Consider the following 8,013-nt stretch of genomic DNA (forward strand, 5'->3'; position numbering starts at 1 on the left):
TTTTTTTTCTTATAAAACTTAAAAGAATCTTCGGTTGCTGTATAGAACAAGGCGAAAAGATTGTAATCCTTGAGTACATGCCTAACAAAAGCTTGGATATTTTCCTTTTTAGTATGTGATTTATCATTCACAAGATTAAATATTTTCACTACTTTGCAATGCTATGTTCAATTTATCATCAGCATTCTTTTTAACTTTATCGTTTATGTTGATCAGTATTCATTTTGGTATTGCAACAGATCCAACCAAAAAGTGTTAGGAAATTGGTGGGTGGAGCAGACACGCAGCTAAGTTGAAATTGTAAGAAAATAAAGAACAAGCACAATAGAGGACACCAGGAATTACGTGGTTCGGCTTTTAGCCTACATCCATGAGCGAAGACAGAATGAAATATATTACTAGTGAAAAAGAGTTACAAGTATTGTAGTATTTTAGCTCACTTCCCAAAACCCCAATACACCCAAACTCTTTCAATCACTGTAACAAGAGCTTATAAATGCAAGCTCTCTAAACTCTCTCTCAACTGCTAACTTGCTCTCTAAAAATGGAATGAATAAGCTTTTCATTTGCACTTGTATTTATAGCAAAATGATGGCCAAGAAAGTCAAAGCCGTGTTTATCAAATTCTTCTTCAAAACCGTGTTCATCAAAACCAATCTTCAAAGCCGTGTGCAAAAAGCTTGTTTATTCAAAGCTTCTAGATGCAGCCAATATTGACATTCTCCCACTTGGAGATTAAATTGAAAATCAATCAATCTCCACACCATCCTTTCTGCTTCGCCATAATCATATTGCCTACGTTTCTGCTAAGCCACAAGAGGATCTACTCCAGACAAATTTATCAGTATTTATCGGCTTGGTCAAAACATCTGCTAGGTTCTCCTTAGTATGAATTTTCTGTAAATCCACATTTCCGTCTTCCACTACTTCTCGAACGAAGTGATACTGAACCCCTATGTGCTTTGTCCTGGAATGAAATGATGGATTCCTTGCAATGTGCAAAGCACTTTGACTGTCACAAAACACAGAAATTTTCTCTTGTTTGTGCCCGAGCTCCTTCAATAACATTTGTATCCAAATAGCTTCCTTGCAAGCTTGTGTAGCTGCCATGTACTCTGCTTCTGTTGTAGATAAAGCCACAACGGTCTGCAGTTTTGAAACCCAGCTTACAGCTGCTCCTGCAAGTGCAAACACATAACTAGTAGTGGATTTTCTTTTATCAAGGTCTCCTGCAAAATCTGAATCCACATAGCCCCTGACAGTAAACTCTAATCCTCCATAACATAATGCAACATCTGAGGTTCCTCTGATGTATCTCAGAATTCTCTTCACAGCTATCCAATGCTCTCCACCAGGATTTGCCATGTATCGACTGACCGCTCCCACTGCTTGTACAATGTCTGGTCTAGTACATATCTTAGCGAACATCAAACTTCCCACTGCTAATGCATACGGTACTCGAGACATCTCCTTCCTCTCTGCTTCATTACTAGGACACATACTTGAGGATAATTTGAAATTAACAAGAAGTGGGGTAGAAATTGACTTACAATCTTGCATGTTGAAGCGTCGCAAGATTTTCTTCAATTAATTCTTCTGTGAAAGCCAAATCTTCTTGTTATTTCTGTCTCGGTGAATTTGCATCCCTAGAATCTTGTTTGCTGGTCCCAAGTCCTTCATTTCAAACTCTCTAGCCAACTGTGCCTTCAATTCTTGGATTCGATCTTTGTTGGGACCTGCTACCAACATGTCATCCACATACAACAGCAAAATAATGAAATCATTATCTTCAAACCTCTTGTAATATGTACAATGGTCTGAACTGAGTCTGTTGTATCCAAGGCTCATAATGAAGGAATCAAATCTCTTATACCAACACCTCGGCGCCTGTTTGAGACCGTATAGAGATTTGTTCAACATGCAAACCAAGTTCTCCTTTCCTGTTTCTGCAAAACCTTCTAGTTGGAGCATATATATTTCTTCTTCAAGTTCTCCATGAAGAAATGCAGTTTTCACATCTAACTGCTCTAGATGTAAGTCAAATGTAGCACACATCGCCAAGACTATTCTGACTGTTGTGAGTCGAACCACCGGAGAAAATATCTCGTTGAAGTCAATACCTTCTTTCTGAGCATATCATTTCACCACCAATCTCGCACGATACTGCTCCACTTGGTCATTACCATCACGTTTGATCTTGTAGACCAATTTGTTTCCAATGGCTTTTTTTCCACGTGGTAGTGGTACAAGTTCCCATGTCTTGTTCTTGTGTAGAGCTTTAATTTCTTCCTGCATTGCTGTCATCCACAAAGCAACATATGAGCTGTTTAAAGGTTCATGGAAAGTTGAAGGCTCCCCATCCTCTGTTAGAAGACAGTATGCAACATTGATCTCTCTGACATACTCCGAGTGCCACGTTGGCGGTCGTCTCTCACGAGTTGACCGACGAACTTCTGGAGCCTCAGACTCTACTGGTTCTTGTTCCTCGTGCTCTGGTGCTGCTTCAGAAGAATCTAAATTTTCTCGATTATTTTCGACATATACCGGCACAGTCTCTGACTTTTCTTTTATAGTGCCATCATCTTCATCTTTTCTTTGTAGTTGATCTTCTACAAAAATAACATCCCTGCTGATGACGATCTTGTGGGCAGTAGGGTCCCACAGACGATACCCCTTTACTCCATCAGCATATCCCAAGAAGATACATTTTTTAGATTTTGCATCCAACTTTGTTCTTTCTTGGGCATTGTACATCACGTACACAAGACATCTAAATACATGTAGGTAGGAATAATCAGCTGGCTTTTCAATCCACATCTCCATCGCTGTAGATGGTGATCGATTTACTATATAATAGGCAGTTTTGGCTGCTTCTGCCCAGAATGAATTGGGTAGACCAGCAGTCCTCAACATAGCTCTTATCCGTTCTGTAAGAGTTCTATTCATCCGCTCTGCCACTCTATTTTGTTGAGGAGTGTATGCCACCGTGAACTGCCTCTGAATATCTTCTTGCTTACAGAAAATAAGAAACTCACCGTCTGTATACTCTCCACCATTATCCGTCCTCAAGCACTTGATCTTTTTACCAGATTCAAGTTCCACCCGCGCTTTGTATTCTTTAAACACAGGAAATACATCTGACTTTTTCTTAATTGGGTACACCCAACATCTTCTGGAATAATCATCAATGAAAGTCACCATGTACTTTGCACCTCCCATGGATATATCCGGTGATTCCCAAACATCAGAATGAATCAAGTCTAGAATGCATTTACTTCTAGCAATAGATCTACTGAATTTTAATCTATGCTGCTTACTTGTAACACAATGCTCGCAAAATGGTAAACTTACCGATTTGAGCCCCGGAAGTAATTTTCGCTCAGAGAGAATCTTCAAGCCTTGTTCTGACATGTGGCCAAGTTTGAGATGCCACATCATCGTTGATTCTTCTCCATTTGACGCGACACGCGCATCAGCCTCCTGTAGTGTTTCTCCTTTAAGCATGAATAAATTAGCACTGATCTTTTCTACCTTCATCAATACAAGCGCACCTTTAACGATCTTCATAATTCCATTCTCCATATGAGTTTTGTACCCATGATTATCCATATGTCCCAAAGACAATAGATTTTTCTTCAGGCCATTGACATGTCGTACCTCTCCAATTGTGCGAATTGTACCATCAAACATTTTTATTTTGATAGTACCAATACTAGCAATCTCCAAGGCATGATCATCTCCCATATATACAGATCCTCCTGAGATAGGTTCATATGTGTGGAACCATTCTCTCCTAGAGGTCATGTGCCAGGTAGCTCATAAGTCTATAAGCCAGATATCAGAAAGTCATTTTCTGCCTTCTGAAACAGTTGTTGCCTCACTGTAAAGAATTTCGCCATTATCCGAGGTACTTGCTACACACCCCTGAGCATTTGATGACTCAGGTTCTTTACCCTCTCTTCTCTTCTAGTTACTCCAACACTCTTTCTTAACGTGCCCTTTCTTGCCACAGTTGTAGCATTTAACATTCTTCTTACTTCTGGATTTTGATCTACCATGATTTTGACTCCCACTGGGGCCACGTTCCGTTGATCTCCCTCTCGTCACTGATAGCGCCTCCGCTTGCTGCGAACTTGCTTGTCTGTTTTCCTTATTTTTTCGCCTGCTCTCCTCATTTAATACGGAGGCTGCAACATCGTCGAAAACTAGACTCTCCACTGGATTGTTGTTCGTCAGGTTGATGATGAGTTGATCATATGAATCTGGTAGACTTTGAAGTAGAAGCTCTGCACGTTCATTTTCCTCTATATTATGACCCAACGTTGTGAGTTGTGAAAATAGAGTCTTCAAGGTGTTGATGTGGTCGGTCACCATTGTAGATTCTGCCATTCGAAGAGTATAGAGTTTTCTCTTCAAGAAGATTTTGTTGTGTAGTGACTTGGTCTCGTACAATTTTGTAAGAGTATCCCAAATTTCTTTCGCTGTATTTTTCTCTGCCACACTGGATAATACTCCGTCTGCAAGTGCCAAGTGTAGATAAGAAATGGCGTTGCTGTCTACCTCGTTCCACTTGTCATCAGTTATCTCTATGGGCATTTCTCCAATTGCTGTCAAACAATTATTTTTCCTCAATACAGCTTTCATCTTTATTTTCCACAACGAAAAATTATTTCCGTTAAACTTCTCAATTTCATACTTTGTCGCCATTTTGTTGATAAATACTGCACACAAGTTAGTGTACCACCTTGAATAGTTGTGAGTATGTGTGAGAATGCACATCAGGAAAGTTCCCAGGAAAGACTGGAGGGGTCACAATGGTCCCACATAAAACCCAGACTCCTTAAGCTCTTATCGCCTTTGTGACAAAACTTTCCTAGATATGTACAAAACCACACAGTTGCTTTACTCACACCACTATTCCCTGCTTTGCACCGCAAGATTCTTGGATCGCTCCCACCGTTTCACGTGAATAGTACCGTATACGTGAACAGTACCGTATACGTGAATAGTATCATATACGTGAACAATGCCGTATACGTGAATAGTACCCCTTACGTGAACAGTACCCGACTCCAAAAATACAATCAATTGCTCTGATACCACTGTTAGGAAATTGATGGGTAGAGCAGACACGTAGCTAAGTTGAAATTAGGGGTGTTCAGAATCCAATCTGATCCGCTTAATCCGTCTAATCCGCTCAATCCGGTCCGTTTAAATCCGATCCGTGGATTGGTGGATTGGATATGGATTGAAAATTTAAAAATCCGCAATCGATGGATTGGATATGGATTTACTTCTGTAAATCCGCAGAAATCCGTGAATCCGCAAAAAAAAAAAAAAAAAAAAAATATATATATATATATAATTAAAAAATTATTATAAATTTAATTAAAAAATTATAAATGTGACATTACATTGTTACATAAGTACTATAACATATCTTAGCCATTACCCAATAATAATATAAAATGAAAAATAATTAAATAATCAAATATACAAATATAACTTGTAAAAATTGTAAAATAAAATAAAAGCAAAATCACACGCACTAGTAAAAGTAAAGTAACATAACGCCAAGTCACTAACAATTTGTAAAGTCACCCCAAAGTAAAGTAACATGACGTCAAGTCACCAACATTTTGCAAACAAAAAACCCTAAGCTTCCCCGCCGTCACACATATTAGAAACACTCAATACTGGTTGGATACACTCTCAACACGGATTTGAAGGACATCGGCCGTGCGATCCCGGCAAGAGCAAGTCATCTTCTTTCCCAAGTCTATCGAGCCACTTCACATTCACTGGTTTCAGCTGAACAATTTCACTATCACTACCTTTAAGATCGCCACCCGTACGGCTTCTCCTGGTTTCCATCGTGGACGGCTCAATAATCACTACTTTTCGACAGGCGCAACAGCCTTGGTGAAGGATCAGACTGTGTTTGGTTTCCGAAACTTCGCCATTTCAATTAATTGTGGCTTTATTCGAACAATTAACCTTGGCGTGTTATATTTTGAAACTTTGAACGTATTATTGTAGCTTTATTTGAATAATTAGTCTCAATGTGTTATATTTTAAAACTTTCAATGTATTATTTTAACTTTATTTAAATAATTAATTCATTTAAAATTTAATTTTAAATTTAATTGGTAGCAAAATTATTTTTATATTAGATTTTTTTTATTTCATTAGTTGGAGAGAACTAAAAATTTTTAATTCGAAAACAAATGTGTAAAATGGTGGATTGGATATGGATTTAGTCAAATCCGCATCCGATCCGCAGACGTATGGATTGGATATGGATTGAGTCAAATCCGTATCCGATCCGCAGATGCATGGATTGGATTTGGATTGAATTTTATCAATCCGTGGATTGGATTGGATTGAAAAATTATAATCCGCAAAATCATGGATCGGATATGGATTGATGTTCAATCCGTAAAATCCGATCCGCGAACACCCCTAGTTGAAATTGTAAGAAAATAAAGAACAAGCACAATAGAGGACACCAGAAATTACATGGTTCGGCTTTTAGCCTACATCCACGAGCGAAGACAGAAGGAAATATTTTACTTGTGAAAAAGAGTTACAAGTATTGTAGTATTTTAGCTCATTTCCCAAAACCCCAATACACCCAAACTCTCTCAATCACTGTAACAAGAGCTTATAAATGCAAGCTCTCTAAACTCTCTCTCAACTGCTAACTTGCTCTCTAAAAATGGAATGAATAAGCTCTTCATTTGCACTTGTATTTATAGCAAAATGATGGCCAAGAAAGTCAAAGCCGTGTTTATCAAATTCTTCTTCAAAACCGTGTTCATCAAAACCAATCTTCAAAGCCGTGTGCAAAAAACTTGTTTATTCAAAGCTTCTAGATGCAGCCAATATTGACAAAAAGCGCCTGTTAGATTGGCAAGTACGTGCTAGAATCATCGAAGGAATAGCTCAAGGACTATTATATCTTCATCAGTATTCTAGATTAAGAATTATTCACATAGATCTGAAGGCAAGTAATATCCTCTTAGATAGGTACATGAATCCCAAAATCTAAGACTTTGGCATTGCAAGAATGTTGGGTGGTGATGAGTTGCAGGGAAATACTAAACGGATAGTTGGAACTTAGTACGTAAATTTCCATTCCTAAAAATTGTTGCTTGCTTATCTAGTTCTTGAACTCCTTTAATATTTATTGAAATGATGGAATTTCAGTGGTTATATGCCACCTGAGTATGCTCTAAGAGGCTTCTTCTCTATCAAATCAGATGTGTTTAGCTTTGGAGTATTGATGTTGGAAATATTGAGTGGCAAGAAGAGCACGGCTGTCTACAATACCGGTTCTTTTAACCTTCTTGGTCATGTAAATGATAAATTGTTTCGGTTTCGCATGATCTTCCATGAATGAATTACAAAAGTTAAGAATTACGTCTGTCAATTAAACAAATATGAGTGTTCAATATTGATCCAAAACATTTCTTTACAGGCTTGGGATCTTTGGAAAGATGACAGAGTTCATGAACTTATCGATCCAGTAATAACGCAAGATGAAATATCATTATCAATGCTAATGAGATATGTTAAGGTTGCTCTTCTATGTGTTCAAGAGACTGCAGCAGATAGACCAACTATGTCAGATGTTGTCTCGATGATTAGCAATGAGCATCTTAATTTATGTTATCTCAAGAAACCTGCTTTTGTGAGAAGTAAAAATGTGAAGAATTCATCTCATTCCAACAGTGGAACATCTGAATTTTGTTCGGTGAATGATATAACAGTTTCACTAATCAATTCTCGATAGACATCAATGCTCTAGAGCTGTATAATGCAATGTACTTTGAATGTTTGTAGCTGAATTGTTGATTCTAAATTGGGCGCATTAGTTAATGGCAATGGCACATCATATCAGAAGTATCTAATAAATTTTGAAGCCTAATTGCCCTATTCTTTCATAGGCTTTTGACGCCCAATAGTCTAGTCTTCAGCACAGTTTACAATCATTCATTGTTCTATATCATG

General features: G+C 38.0%; 1 pseudogene; it reads left to right on the forward strand.

Moving 5' to 3' along the window:
• The window catches only part of LOC18053923, a 9,877-nt pseudogene extending 2,082 nt beyond the window's left edge, over nt 1-7,795 (forward strand).
• Nucleotides 7,796-8,013: the final 218 nt, after the last annotated feature.

The sequence above is a fragment of the Citrus clementina genome, unplaced genomic scaffold, assembly GCF_000493195.1.
Source record: "Citrus clementina cultivar Clemenules unplaced genomic scaffold, Citrus_clementina_v1.0 scaffold_1, whole genome shotgun sequence".
NCBI lineage: Eukaryota > Viridiplantae > Streptophyta > Magnoliopsida > Sapindales > Rutaceae > Citrus > Citrus x clementina.